The sequence below is a fragment of the Choloepus didactylus genome, chromosome 4 (genome assembly GCF_015220235.1).
Source record: "Choloepus didactylus isolate mChoDid1 chromosome 4, mChoDid1.pri, whole genome shotgun sequence".
NCBI lineage: Eukaryota > Metazoa > Chordata > Mammalia > Pilosa > Megalonychidae > Choloepus > Choloepus didactylus.
This window is the reverse complement of record NC_051310.1, coordinates 44587802-44602282: the sequence shown is the minus strand read 5'-3', so window position 1 is coordinate 44602282 and position 14481 is coordinate 44587802. Positions and strand designations below refer to the sequence as shown.

At 35.0% G+C, this 14481-nt stretch overlaps 1 protein-coding gene and 1 pseudogene across 7 annotated transcripts in view; one reads left to right on the top strand and one right to left on the bottom strand.

The window, feature by feature from the left end:
• The window catches only part of GPHN (gephyrin), a 784704-nt gene that overhangs the window by 248835 nt on the left and 521388 nt on the right, over positions 1-14481 (top strand). The window lies entirely within an intron of this gene.
• LOC119531342 lies at positions 6776-7624 on the bottom strand (annotated as a pseudogene).

The following is a 14481-nucleotide window of genomic DNA, read 5'->3' as shown; positions in this document are numbered from 1 at the left end:
TAAAGCTGAAAGAGGTGGGATAGGGGAATGTATGACACCAGAGGTGAAGATAGATGATAAAGACTGGGACTGTATAATTTGGCAAAAACTGGAGTGGCCAATGACTGTTATTAAATGTCCAAATACAAAAGTGTTTTCACATGTGGGAGAAGAAATGAATGTCAACCTTGCAGAGTGTTGTAAAAGGGTTGGTATCTAGGAAAAAACATAATCAAAGCAAACTGGAGTCTGTGGTCAACAGTACCATTGTAATATGCTTCCATTAAATATAACAAAGGCAATATACCAAAGTTAAACGTATATGAGAGGGAGATATAAGGTAGGGATATGGGATTCTTTGTAGTGGTGGTGTTTTCTGTCCTTACTAATGTGTTGCATAACACGTTATTTTTCTTTTGTTATTATCTTTTTTATTATTCACCAAAAAAAAAAAAACTTTTTCATAGTAATCAATATATTCAAGTGCTGACTGTGGTGATAAATGTACAACTATATGATGATACTGTGAACAAGTGGCTGTACACTGTGGATAATTATATGGTATGTATGTATATCTCTATAAAATTGTAGGAAAAAATATAAATAGGGGTAAAAGTTCTGGAGAAAACTTGGAAAGAGGGATGTACCTATTTACTGTTGAGGAAGCAGAATGGTGTAGCCTTTCTGGAGGTCAGTATGGTGGTTCTACAAGAAGCTAAGTATGTGGGGGCCATAAAGTCCTGCAGCCTCACTGTGGGGTATGTACCTGAAAGATTTGAGAGCAGAGACATGAACCGACAGTCACACACTGGTGTTTATGGAGGCAGTAATCATGATTTGCAATGGGTGGAGGTGGCCTAAGGGTTCACTGACTGAGATCAGAATGGTAAACTGTGGTGTATGCATACAATGGAATATTGAGCAACTATGAAAAAGAGTGAAGTTGTGAGGCACACAATGAGGTGAATGGATCCTGTAGACAGAATTTTGAGTGAAGAAGTATGCCGGAAACAAAGGCAAACACTATAATGCCTCACCAATATGGACTAACTACAATGTGTAAACACGGGTGAATCTTAGAGGACAGCCTAACAGGGAAACAATTATTTTAATGGTCCCTAGGTTGTAAGCTGTTACAGCTGTCAAATCTGTTCCTGAATTGTAATGGCTGTCTCCAAACTCTGAGATGCTGATCCCTTTGTGTATAACCTGATTGGTCTCTGGAACATTGGGTGTCTTTGTGACACCCGAAACTGAGAGCTAGAATTGGACAGATAATGAATGTCAGTAGTAATGCATACAGCAACTGTTAAAAAAAAAAAAAAAGCTGAAAAAGATCCCAGACTTCAATTAGAGATATGAATGAAGCAGACCTGATTAAGACTAGAGCAAATTGGGCCAAAGGGTAAAGGTTGAAACTGAGTGTGTGCTAAAACTTCAACTTCCATGTGAGACCAAGGGAAGAGATGTTTATTTGGTGTAGGATCTATATTTTCTAAACAATATAACTTCTACCGTCAATTTGTTCAAACACCACGGTTACACGGAACTTTGAATAGGAAGTGAGATATGGTAGGTCTGTTTAGAGTGAAGTAGGAACACATCCCAAAGTAATTTGGGCAGAGAATAAAAATATATATATATGCAGGGCCCCTCTGAGGAGTTGGGGGAATGCCGAAGTGTTGGACTTTCTCACCTGAATTGTTGCTGATGTTCTCACAAACATTGGGGACTGACAGCTTGGTATGCTGAGCCCTCTGTCTTGGGGCTTGGCTCTGTGAAGCTTGTTACTGCAAAGGAGAGGCTAAAACTGCTTATAACTGTGCCTAAGAATCTCCCCATGAGTGCCTGTTTGTTGCTCAGATGTGGCCCTCTCTTTTTCTAGCTAAGCCACCTCAGCGAGTGGTCTTGCTTCTGTCCATCGTACGTGGGACCTGACTTCCATGGGTGTAAATCTCCCTGGCAATACAGGATATGATTCCGGGGTATGAATCTGGACACAGTATCGTGGGATTGAGAATATCTGCTTGATCAAAAGGGGGATGCGAAATGAAACAAAATAAATCTTTAGTGGCTGAGAGATTTCAAATGGAGTTGTGAGGTCACTCTGGTGGACATTCTTTTGCACTATATAGACAACACTTTTTCATGTGTTGAAATAGCTAGAAATAAATACCTGAAACTATCAAACTGCAACCCAGTAGCCTTGACTCTTGAAGACGATTGTATAACAATGTAGCTTACAAGGGTTGACTGTGTGATTGTGAAGGCCTCGTGGTTCACACTCCCTTTTGTCCTGTGTATGGATGGATGAGTGGAGAAATGGGGACAAAAACTAAATGAAAAATAGGGTGGGATGGGGGGGGATGATTTCGGTGTTCTTTTTTGCTTGTATTTTTTATTTTCATTGTGATTCTTTCTGGTGTAAGGAAAGTGTTCAAGGATTAATTGGGGTGATGAATGCATGGCTGTGTGATGGTACTATGAACAGTTGATTGTGCACCATAGATGATTGTATGGTATGTGAATATATCTCAATAAAACTGAATTTAATTTAAAAATATATGTATAACCCAGTCTTTTTGTAAGCTTATACCAACAATACAAAAATACATTAAAATATGTTTTTATTGATCTATCACCATGAAAAAAAAAAAATTCTAACTCAACCTGAAAGAAAATCCATGGTATTAAAGTATTGTGTTGTTGCTGTGTTTTATTCAATATTTTAAATCCTATATTAAGTTTGGAGAGATCGTTAATCAAGTGTGCATACTGATGTTTTGAACACCTTTAGTCTATTAGGAGTGATTTCCATAGCCTGGAATTTGGAACAGAAAACAATATGATATAAATATGTAAAAATAAGTTCATTTCAGTGAAAACAAACATGGATGTTAGAAATATAAAATGATATGGCTTAGTAGCAGTTGTGTGAGAAAATAGAGGTTTTAGTTAACCATAAGTGTAATGTGAAACAGTGATATTGTAATGTGAAACAAATAAGTATGCAATAATAAATAATAGCAACAACAGAACCTTAGGCTGCATTAGTAGGTTGTATTACCTAGATTACATATTATTCTGCAGTTATCTGCACTTTGCAAACCACATTTACACTACTATATTCAGCTCTGAATAGCACATTTTAAGACCATTAACAAGGTAAAATATGAATTTTATTGTGAAGTAATTGTTAACAGATTTGTGAAGATTATGAAAATCATGCAATAGATATAATGGTTCAAAAAAAACTGAAGATATTTGGCTTGGAGAAGGGAATACTAAATAAAAGATATCTGTCATTAAATATTTGAGGAACTATCAAAGAATAAGGAGAGGTTATTTTGTTTGCTTTGTTGTTCTTGTTGTTTACCTGAAAATGATTTGTTACATTTTACATGTATATTGCTTTTAGGGCAGCAATTCCCCATTAATTTTTCTTAAAGAATTATCTCAAAATAGTTTAGATATATATTATTTAAAGACCAAAAATAAAGAAATAAAAGACATTCTAATTGGAAAGGAAGAAATAAAACTCTCTATTTTCATAGAAGACATGATCCTTTACATAGTAAATCCCAACAATTTGCAGGAAAACTACTAGAACTGATAAATGAATTCAGCAAAGTTGATTGCTACAAGATTAATATGCAAAAGCCAGATATGTTTGTATGCACTGGCTAAAAATCTCCTGAATTGAAAATTTAAAAAACAATTCCATTCCCAGTATCCTCTAAAAAAAATTAAATATTTAGGAATAACTGTAAACATGGACGCGAAGGATATGTATACTGAAAACTACAAAACATTGCTGAAAGAAATAAAAGAAGACCTAAATAAATGTCAAGACATCCTGTTTTCAAGGTAGGAAGACATAAAACTATTAACAGGTCAATTTACCCTAGGCAATCTACCAGTTCAGTTCAGTTCCTATCAAAATCCCAGCTGTCTTTTTTGCAGAACTGGAGAAGCCAGTACTGAAATTTGTATGGGGTCTAAATAGCCAAATCATATTACAAAGGAAGAACAACATTGGAGGCTCACCCTTTCTAATTTCACTTCAAAGCCACAGTATTCAAAACAGTGTGGTACATGCATAAAGAGAGACATATAGACCAATGGAATAGAATTGAGAGTGCCTAATTAAATCCATACATCTGTGGCCAAATAATTTTTGACAAGTGTGCCAAGGTACATTAACTGAGGAAAGAACAGTCTCTTCAACAAATGGTGCTGGCTGTAAATGCTTATGTTTAAAAAGAAGAAAGATGTCAAATCAGTGACCTAACCTCACACTTAGAGGAACTGGAAATGAAGAGCAAACTAAATTCAAAATGAGCAGAAGAAAGGGAGGAAATAATAAAGATTACAATGGAGACAGATGAAATATAGAATAGAAAACAGTTGAGATAACAAAACCAAATGTTGGTTCTTTGAAGAGATCAATAAAATTGATAATTTTTAACTAGGTTGTCAAGGAAAAAAAGAGAAAGGTTGCAAATAATCAGAAATGCAAGGGAGGGTCACTTTTACCAACCTTGCAGAAATAGAAAGGATTATGAGAAGATAGGATGAGTAGAAAAAGAAGACATAGATAAAATGGACTCTATCAGTTTAGAACTTTTGTATATCCAAGGACATCATTTAAAAAATGAAAAGAGAAGCTACAGAATGGGAGAAAATAATTGCTAACCTTTTATTTGATATAGGTTTAATATCCAGAGTATATAAAGCACTCCTACAACTCCACAACAAAAAGACAACCCAATTTTTAAAAATGGAAAAAGGACTTGAATAGACATTTCTCCAAAGAAGATACGCAAATGGCCGAAAAGCAGATAAAATGATCTTAACCTCTTTAACCATTAAGGGAAATGTAAATAAAAAAATACAATGAAATACCACTTCACATTCACTAGAGTGGCTATTAAAACAAACAAACAAAAAAACAAATGCAGAAAATAACAAGTGTTGGTGAGGATGCTGAAGTAGGAACCCACATATCTTGGTGGTAGGAATGTAAAATGGTACAGGCACTCTGGAAAGCAGTTTGGCAGTTCCTTATAAAGTTAAGCATAGAATTATCATATGACCCAACAATTCCACTCCTAGGTATATACTCAAAAGAATGGAAAAGAGGAGTTCAAACAAAAACTTGTACACACACATTAATAGTACCATTATTCATAATGTTCCCAAAGTGGAAACAACCCAAATGCCCTTAAACTCTTGAATGTGTAACAGAATTGTGGTATATCCATACAAAGGACTATTTTTCAATTATAAAAAGGAATGAAGTTTTGATATATGCCATAATATGAATGAACGTTGAAGACACATGTTGAGTGAAATAAGCCAGACACAAAAGGACAGATATTATATGATTTCACTTATGTGAAATAAGTGGACTATGCCGGAATGTAGATTATAAGCCACCAGGATTGGGGGAGATACATTGGGGAGTTAATGCTGATGATTGCAGAGTTTCTCCTTTGGGTGATGGGAAAGGTTTGGTAATGGATGGTAGTGATGGTAGTACTACATTGTGAATGTGATTAATGGCACTGAATTGTATACTTGAAAGTGGTTAAAATGGGAAATTTTATATTGTATATATGATACCACAATAATAAAAAAATTAAAAGAAAATTCAATGAAAGAAGTAGGCTTGTACTTTATTTTTCAGGAAAAAATCTAAGCATAAAATATGTAGATATGTTGGATCTTAGTGTTTTGAATTCATTTCTGTATCATAATATGATTTAAATTTATATTTTGTACTCAGTAAATAATTGCTCAGTTTGGATACTTGCTGGTCTGTATGTTTCCTCCTTCTTTTTCTAAATTAGCACTTCTGCTATTGTCCTTGCATTAATTATATGTACTAGAATAAAACATGTTTATTTAAAGGTATTTATTATATCTCAAAACCTTACATTTCAGTTATTTTTAAAGTATGTAATTCATGCTCATGAGATTACTAAAGAGTATGCACACAAAAAAGGGAGTTCCCCACCCTGCCCTGCTATCTAGTTTTTCTTCACAGAAGTAACCTCTTCACAGAAGCCACACATACACACACTCACACACAAACAAATGTGAATTTGTGGATACATATGTGTGTGTATGTATATAATTATATATATGTTTTTATATGTATATACATAGACATGAGTAAGTGTATGTATACTTCTTATGTAAATGTATACTTACCTAACTGTATGTGTTCTTATTTATGCATAGTATGATTGTGCCATAATTCACATTTCAATGAAGCAGTCCTCTCTCAGTGGTCACTTGGATGTTTCCAATCTTTTGCTATTCAAATATTGATGTAATAACAATGGTGTGTCAGATTTTTACATATAAAAATTGTTTTATTCATAATTTGTAATGTACTGAGATACCAAAGTATTTCTCATGATGGTTCAATTTAACAGAAATTTTTTAACCTCATCTTAAAACATCCACTGATCCATCTCATTCAATGGCAGTGTCATCAAATGTTAAGGGGAACATAAAAACAAACCTGCTCACAGTTGCAGTTTTTATAAAGGTCTGTTTAACAGTTAAATACGTTTAAATAATGTATAGGTGACTGCATGAATGTAACATTGGTAACTAGATAATCAATTCAAATTATAATAAGTAACTGTCTGATATTTAACATACAGCTCATCCTTTGTTTTGATCACTGTCTTGTGGAACAAAAAAGCCTGCTAGTCACAATGCAAATATATTAAGGTCAAATCTTCTGCTATCCATTTGAGAGGTATTTTCTACTGGATTAAGCCTACAACTCTAGGGCAAGCCCAGGTTTGTGGCCTCCAGCCTTAATGCTCTTCCTGTCTACCAGAGCAGACAGTGTAAACTTTACACCAGGCCTCAGAGTCTGAATGTAGCCGACTCCAATTAAACTCGAGTTGACTTTTGCAGAAATGGAAGCTGTGAATTCCAATTGATATTTAGCCGCAATGCCCAAACCATTCCAGTTGGTACCTGCTGTCCGAATAGGTTTACTGATGTGTCAAGATCTTCATGTACTTTCTGATAAATTCTCCAAATTCGGTTCCATCATTGACATTACTGTGTAGCTGGAAGTCTTCATTGCTGTAGCCCCCTGCAAAGTTATTCCTTGTCAGCTTTGATTTGGCACTGTCAGTGGTTGTCTGGTAACCAGCAAGCTAGTCCTCATAACCAAAGATGGCTGACCCATGGATTTTAGGTCCAGCAAAATTAAAATCGATGTTACAACGAAAGTTATGCACTCACTCTTGTAAGAAGACTTGATTTTGCCACTTTTCTTTCCCGTGTTTGGTGAGAAGGTGTTATCAAATGTCAGTTTCAAACCTGGTCTTTCATTTTGATTTGTGTTCCCGTAGTGTCATTTTTCTGTGAGAGTGAGTCCATACTCATACCATTTGTATTTGGTTGCCCAGGTCCCAGTAACATTACCAGTATCTCAATTAGGTGAACCAGATGTTGAGACTTCCATACCAATACATGACTTTGTTTTCACATCCAGTTTCACCAACCCCAAACCAAATCCTTTGGTGAAAATATGTCTGGCAGCTCTGCCAAGATCAGCACATGATGGAGGAGTACACATTGGTAGCACACAGCTCTGCCCCTAGGTCGCCATGTCCAGGCTGTGGGAAGGGGTGATTTGGCTGTCTCCTGACGGGGGCTGCTGCAAGTATAGGACTTTGGGAAGAATTCCTAGAAGTAGAATTTGTGATTTAGAGCATGAACTCAAATTGAGTTCTGAAGTGTTAATGGTAAGACTGTAATGACATAACTTTATCCTCTCTCAGAACTCTGCTTTTTCCCAGAGTGAATCTGAGAATGGACATAGTGTTGGTTCTTAGAATTCATTTCATTTATTCTTAAGCTAGTTCTCCTGGTTGGCCAGGGTCTCTTGAATTTTTATTTGTTGTCCCTAGCTAAGACTAATTATTTCCTAGTGCCTATTGAAATGGGTTAAGTCAGTGTTAGGCAGTTTATGAATAGGCTGAACACATGACTTGTCATTCCTAATGAGATAATGTTTGAGAGAAAAAAGAGGCATTATATTAACTTAAATATAATTATATAAATTTTTGAAATATACATTGAGCAACCAATTGGATTTATATTGGTGGACCAATAAAAGCAGTCTACTGAAAACTTTTAAAAATAAAACTGTGTAAAAAATAATTCTCTAAAAAATCTTAAAAGCAACATTAAAATTTTTTATTTATGATAAAATATGACATAAACAATGTTTTTGTACATATTCACGTGCTTTAAGCATTTTTTTAGCATGTCAGTCTTTCATATTGTGTCACTAGTATTTTACTAAGGAATATAATTTTTAAGTGGTCTTATTATTTGAAACCTTTAAATATATTGCCTATAATATTCTTCAGAAATTATTGAAACGTGTAAATATTTCAGCCCAAAGTATTGTCACAGGAGTTGTCTTTTTTACCTCCTCTATTTAGAGTGCTTTTTTTTGACAAATATTTTTACAAGCTGAAACTTTCAAAAACAACTGGCATTTATGATTCTTTGGAATGCTTCACCATATTAAAGTATGAAAAATAGTAGGCTTTCTCAATTTTATTCAGTTTTGTACAGGATATAAATATATTCATTTGAAAATAGGAGCTCCATCAAAAGATTCTTACCACAAGTGAAGACAAAGCACAACTATGCAGTTTGAAAATTAAATCTTGTATCCTGTATGAGCTCTTATTCTTGTTTTCATTCTGTATCATTTTTTTCATTTATTTTAAATTTTAACAAAATTATATGTGCAAAAAGTACAAAACTAAGATATAATGTTTGTTGTGACACATGGCAATGTCCCGTTTCTGTCTTCCCCACCATTTTTCCTTCCCTGTAACTATCCACTTCCAATTTTATTGGCAGTTTCATTGGGGCATATATATTTCTATATTTCTAAATAACATGCATGCATTTTGTTCTTTCATTGAACCCAAAGCCCCCCACACCTCTGCAAACTTTTCATCTGCCCTCACCTTCCCAACATAGTTATTTGGTTTGTGTTACATCTCTGAGACTAAGCAGTTCTTGCATATTATTGTGTTATTTTCATGATCTCTATCTTTCATAGACTCTCTATTCAGATATGCTTTGATCCTTGGTGTTTTCTTCTCAAATTTAGGAATGGCATAAAAGAGCTGACTGTAAGTTTGTCCAAAGTCTTCGAGGTGTGGACTTAGCACTGGTGTGCTCCATCTGGGCCATGTCCTGAGGATACTCTGATATTAGTATAATTAGGTCTTGGTCATAGAACCTTTGACATCATTTAAACAACAAATCCCCTGTTATCTCCACTGCTTCAAGCTGAAGTGATGATATATTTTAGCTGCTATATATCATTTAAGTTACATAGTTCTAGTCTTTATTATCTGTCTTTCATTCTGGTGTCACACATGCCCTTAGACTTCCTCTTTCAACTTTACTTATGGCCATCTTTATTCAGTGTACTTACAATATTGTGCTGCCATCACCTAGTAATGTGCTATCCATTTCTGGATCTATATAATCAATCATGTTGAACATTCTATATTCCTTTAGCATCAAATGTCTGGTCTCTACCCTCTCTATACCTTCTGATAACCTGTGTTTTCAGCTTTAACTCTCAAAGTTTGCTCATTAATGTTAGTTCATATTAGTGAGACCATACAGTATTTGTCCTTTTGTTTCTGGCTAAGTTCACTCAACATAATGTCCTGGAGGTTCATCCACATTGTTATATGTTCCATGTTTTTTTTCTGTTTTATAGCTGCATGATATTCCATCATATGTATATACCACAGTTTCTTTATCCACTCATCTGTTGCTGGACACTTTTGCTGTTTCCATCTCTTGGCAATTGTGAATACTGCTATAAACTTCAGTTTACAAAGTCCATTCATCTCTTAGCTTTCAGTTCCTCTGAGTATATACCTAGTAATGGAATTACTGGATTATATGGCATTTCTATAGTTAACTTCTTGAGGAACCACCACACTGCCTTCCAAGGTGGCTGCACCATTCTATCTTCCCATCAACAGTGAATAAGTGTGCTTCTTTCTCCATATCCTTTCCAGCACTTGTAATTTTATGTGTTTTGTTGTTGTTGTTGTTGTTGTTGATAATGACCATTTTAGTAGGTGTGAGATGATTTCTTATTGTGGTTTTGATTTGTGTAATAGCCAGTGACGTTGAGCATCCTTTCAAATGTTTCTGAGCCATTTCTATTTCTTTTTCAGAAAAGTATCTGTCTATATCTTTTGCCCATTTTTTAATTGGGTTGTTTGTCTTTCTGTTGTTGAGTTGTAGGATCTCTGTATATATTCTGGATATTAAACCCTTGTCTGATATGTGGTTTCCAAAAATTCTCTTTTATGACAAAGTCCTTTTATGACAAAGTCCTTTGATGTACAAAAGTGTTTAATTTTGAGGGGATCCCATTTATCTATTCTTCCATTGCTCGTGTTTTGGATGTAAGGTCTAGGAAATCACCTCCTGTCACAAGATCTTTAAGATACTTCCCTACATTTTCTTCTAAGGTCCTATGGTCTTAGCGCTAATGTTTAGTATCCACTTCAAGTTAATTTTTTATAAGGTGTGAGATAGGAGTCCTCTTTCATTCTTTTGGATATGGATATCCAGTTCTCCAAACACCATTTGTTGAAGAGGCTGCTCTGTCCCAGTTATGTTTGCTTGACTGCCTTATCAAAGATGAATTGTCCGTAGATTAGAGGGACTATTTCTGAACTCTCAATTCTATTCCATTGGTCAGTATATCTACCTTTATGCCAGAGCCATGCTGTTTTGACCACTGTAGCTTTGTAGTATGTTTTAAAGTCAGGTAGTATGAGACTTCCCACCTCATTCCTCTTTCTTAAGATATTTTTGGCTACTTGGGCCACCCTACCCCTCCAAATAAATTTGGTTATTGGTTTTTCTATTTCTGCAAAGTAAGTTGTCGGGGTGTTTGTTACTATTGCATTGAATCTATAAATCAGTTTAGGTAGAATTGACATCTTAACTTTATTTAGTCTTCCATTCTGTGAACATGGTATAGTATTCCATTTTTTTAAGGTCCTGTTTGATTTCTTTCAGCAGTTTCTTGTAGTTTATTGTGTATAGGCCTTTTGTCGCCTTGGTTTAGTTTAATCCTAAATATTTGATTCTTTTGGTTGCTATTGTAAATGGAATTTTTTTCTTCAGTTCCTCCTCCTGTTGCTCATTACTTCATATATGGGAACACTACTGACTTTTCTTTGTTGATCTTGTACCCTGCCACTTTTCTGTATTCATTTATTAGGTCTAGTAGCTTTGCTGTAGATTTCTCAGGATTTTCTACATATAGGATCATGTCATCTGCAAACTGTGAAGATTTTACTTCTTCCTCTCCAATTTTGATGCCTTGTATTTCTTTTACTTGCTTAATTGCTATGGTTAGAACCTTCAGCACAATGTTGCATAACAACGGTGACAGTGGGCATCCCTGTCCTGTTCCTGATCTTAGAGGGAAAGCTTTCATTCTTTCCCCTTTGAGGATGATGTTAGCTGTGGGTTTTTCATATATTGCCTTTATTATATTGAGAAAATTCCCTTCTATTCATATCATTTTGAGTGTTGTGCTGCTTTGTATATATTATGTCCCCCAGAAAAAGCCATATTCTTTGATACAATCTTGTGGGGGAGACATATTAGTATTGATTAGGTTGGAATCCTTTGAGTGTTCCATGGAGATATGACTTAATCAACTGTGGGCAAGAACTTTGATTGGATAATTTCCATGGCGGTGTTACCCGGCCCATTCAGAGTGGGTGTTAGTTGGATCACTGGAGTTGTATAAAGGAGTTCACAGACAGAAGGACCTGTGAGCAGCTAAGAGTGAGATTTTGGAGAGCAACTGAGAGTGACATTTTGAAAAGGAGCTGTAGCCAAGAGCGGACCAAACACCCCAAGAGCAACATTTTGGAGAACGCCATTTTGAAATGCAACCTGGGAGCAAGCGGATACCAGCCACGTGCCTTTCGAGCTAACAAAGGTTTTCTGGATGACAGTGGCCATCCTTCAGTAAAGGTACCCTATTGTTGATGCCTTACCTTGGACAATTTATGGTGTTAAGACTGTAACTTTATAACCAAATAAACCTCCTTCATAAAAGCCAATCCGTTTCTGGTGTTTTGCAAAACGGCAGCATTAGCAAACTGGAGCAAGCGTTTTCATCAAGAAAGCATTTTGAATGTTGTCAAATGCCTTTTCTGCATCAATCGAGATGATCATGTGCTGCTTCTACTTTAATTTACTGATGTGGTGTATTACATTAATTCATTTTCTTGTGTTGAACCATCCTCGCATAGATGAAATAAATCCCACTTGGTCATGGTGTATAATCATTTTAATGTGCTACTATTTGCAAGTGTTTTGTGGGGGATTTTTGTGTCTATATTCATTAAAGAGATTGGTATGTAATTTTCTTTTTTTGTGGTGTCTTTGTATGACTTTGGTATTAAGGTGATGTTTTTTGTTAATCTAACTAAGGGTCTATCGATTGTATTGATTTTCTCAAAGAACCAACTTTTGGTGTTGTTGATTCTCCATTGTTTTCAGGTCCTCAATTTCATTTTTTTTCTGCTTTAATCTTTGTTATTCTCTTCTGTTTGCTTTGGGGTTAGGTTTCTGTTCTTTTTCTGTTTCCTCCAGGTGACAGTTAATGCCTCCATTTTTGCTCTTTCTTCTTTTTTAATATAGGCACTTAGGGCAGTTAATTTCCCTCTCAGCACTGCTGTTGCTGCATCTGATAAGATTTGCTATGTTATATTTTCATTTGCCTCAAGATATTTACTATTTTCTCTTGTAATTTCTTCCTTGACCCACTGGCTGTTTAATAGCATTTTTTAGCCTCCCTATTTTTGTGAATTTTTCAGCCTTCTGCCTGTTACTGATTTCCAGCTTCACTCCATTATGATCTGAGAAAGTGTTTTGTATAATATCAATATTTTTAAATTTGTTGAGACTTGCTTTGTGACCCAACATATGGTCTGTCCTGGACGATGATCCATGAGCACTTGAGAAAAATGTGTATCTTGCTGTTGTTGAGTGTAGTGTTCTATAAATGTTTATGAAGTCTAGTTCATTTATTGTACAATTCAACATCTCTGTTTCCTTATTGATCCTCTGTCTAGATGTTCTATCTAGATGAGATTGGTGTATTGAAATCTCCAACCATTACTGTAGTGGTGTCTACTTTTCCTTTCAGTGTTGTCAGTGTTTGCATCATGTATTTTGGGGTACTGTCTTGGTGCATAAATATTTATGATTATGTGTTCTTGATGAATTGTCCCTTTTATTAATTTGTAGTGTCCTTTTTGTCTTTTAATTATTTTTCAGTTGAAATCTAATTAGTCTGATATTAGTATAACTACTCATGGTCTTTGCTGGTTGTTTGTGTGAAATATCTTTCTACAAATTCTATTTCTGTTTTTGTCTTTGTGTCTAAAGTGAATCTCTTGTAGACAGCATATAGATAGGTCCAGTTTTTTAATCCATTCTGCCAGTCTGTGTCATTTTATTGGAGCATTTAATCCATTAACATTTAATGTTATTACTCTAAGGGCAGTACTTGATGTTCTGTCCATTGATGAGCATGATGTATTCAAGTCTCCAACAATTATTTTAGAGGTATCTACTTTTCCCTTCAATGTTTGTCAGTGTTTGCCTCACTTATTTTGGGGCACTCAGTCTTGGTGCGTAAATATTTATGATTACTATGTCTTTTTGCTTAATTGTCCCTTTTATTAATATATAGTGTATTTCTTTTCCTCCTTTAATTATTTTACATTTGATGTCTAATTTGTCTGATATTAATATAGCTACCCCCACTCTTTTCTGCTCATTGTTTGCATGAAATATCTTTTTCTAACCTTTCACTTTTGTCTTATTTTTGTTCTTGTGTATAAAGTGAGTTTCTTGTAGACAGCATATAGGTGGGCCCTGCTTTTTAATCCATTCTGTCATTCTATGTCTTTTTATTGGGGAGATTAATCCATTAACATTTATTGTTATTACTATAAGGGCAGTGCTTTCTTCTATCATTTGTCTTTTGTATTTTATGTGTCGAAAGTTATTTTTTTCTCCCTCTGTTTACCCTCCTAATAGTCATCATTTCTACACTCTTCTCCAAACATCTCTCTCCTTTCTTTTCCTATCACCCTGTAGCACTCTCTTTAGTATTTCTTGTAGTGCAGCTTTCTTATTCACAAACTCTCAGTGTCTGTATGAAAATATTTTAATCTTTCTCTCATTTTGAACGACAGTTGCCAGATATAGAATTCTTGATTGGCTGTTTTTCTCTTTCAGTATCTTAAATATACCATAACAGTTGCTTTCTCACATCCATGGTTTCTGCTGAGAGATCCACACTTAGTCTTATCAAGCTTCTTTTGTTTGGATTGATCACTTTTCTCTTGTTGCTTTCATAATTCTGTC